Source organism: Rhinichthys klamathensis, unplaced genomic scaffold (assembly GCF_029890125.1).
Source record: "Rhinichthys klamathensis goyatoka isolate OS25496 unplaced genomic scaffold, OSU_Roscu_1.1 h1tg000429l_1, whole genome shotgun sequence".
In the NCBI taxonomy this organism is placed as follows: domain Eukaryota; kingdom Metazoa; phylum Chordata; class Actinopteri; order Cypriniformes; family Leuciscidae; genus Rhinichthys; species Rhinichthys klamathensis.
The window spans coordinates 305,001-306,399 of NW_026606925.1; positions in this window are offsets into that span (position 1 = coordinate 305,001).

The following is a 1,399-nucleotide window of genomic DNA, read 5'->3' on the forward strand; positions in this document are numbered from 1 at the left end:
TTTTGCAAACGAAACTCGATCTGCTTTGCAAAGGAAAACCTCAAGATTTTTATTATAAATAAAGTAAGACAGAAACTTTTCCCTCAGCTGCAGGCAAAGGCGAGCACGCGTTTCAAATCATGGCTTCTCCCGGGAGACTAGCGCTAAATTAATCCCCTAGTTTAGCGCCATCTACTGTTTTAGAAGAGGAAGTTACTCATCTGCATTTGTGAGGAAATCTGCCTGGACACATTCGTGAGAAAATCGAGCCAAGAGATCTCACAATCGTAACAGAAAGATATGCATTTGTATGCACAAGATTTGGTATTTGTTCAAAGGTTACATGCAATTTGTAGGATGGTTTGTATTTATTTGTGAAATATTATCTAGGCTCATTTATTTATATTTGTTAAACACAATATTGGTTATTCCTCTGCATTTTTGCTCAAATTGACCTTTGTTTTTGCAAAATGCTTTCTGTTTGTTTGCGAGTCGAGTTTTCCTTTGCAAAGCAGATCGAGTTTGTTTGCAAAATGCTGGATTTGTTTGTTTAATTATGGCACATAATTCGCTCCATAAAAGAGCTTTAGGGTTTAGCAGTGCAGCTTGGGAAGGGTTTGATGCATGTCCAAATGCTTATTGCTGCTTTATGCCAACTTCAGTGCACCAGAACAACGGGTCACGTGATCCACAGCACATTTATAACAGGCACATTCCTTGCAAGCATCATGTCAATGCAAACAATGAGAATGATTCAGCCGAGATATCGGCAGCTTTGTTGAGTTTTCTGATTCTGAAGCAGAAACTGAGCGTAGCTGATATAGACTGATTTTAGATCATCACCATCAGATAATAACTCCTTCTGGCAGATTAACAGAAGTGGTATTTTGCTTGTGTAACAACTTAAAGGTCGGTTTTGTACATAAGTTCATATGTTTTACTGAATCTTTGATTAAGCAACCACAGGTGAAAATCAAGTCAAAATCTGCTAAGGGGGAAATACTGGAACAACAGTTCTACTATTTATCTATTATTTACAACAAGATCTGCATTTTCATGAGTTTAAATATGAGATTTGCATTATGAGAGACAATAAAAATAATTTTGTGCATCAAAACCACTTTTTTTTTTTAATTCATCAAAATGAACTTGGTTTTCAAAAGTCAACGAATTTGCGAAACAGCTGAATGTAACATTTCTGACAAGCCAAACATGTCAGTCTCCGAGTAACATGTCATTTATGTCAAAAAATAAAACTTCATTCCATAAATTAAGACATTTTTATGCATGAACTATGCATTATGATTTCAATAATTTTCTATTCATAATTTTGTCAATAGAGGACCTGTTAAATGAGTGATGTTGAGAGGAGTCCCTGTAGACGTCCAGTTTGACTCTATATGACGGGTGTGTGTGTGTG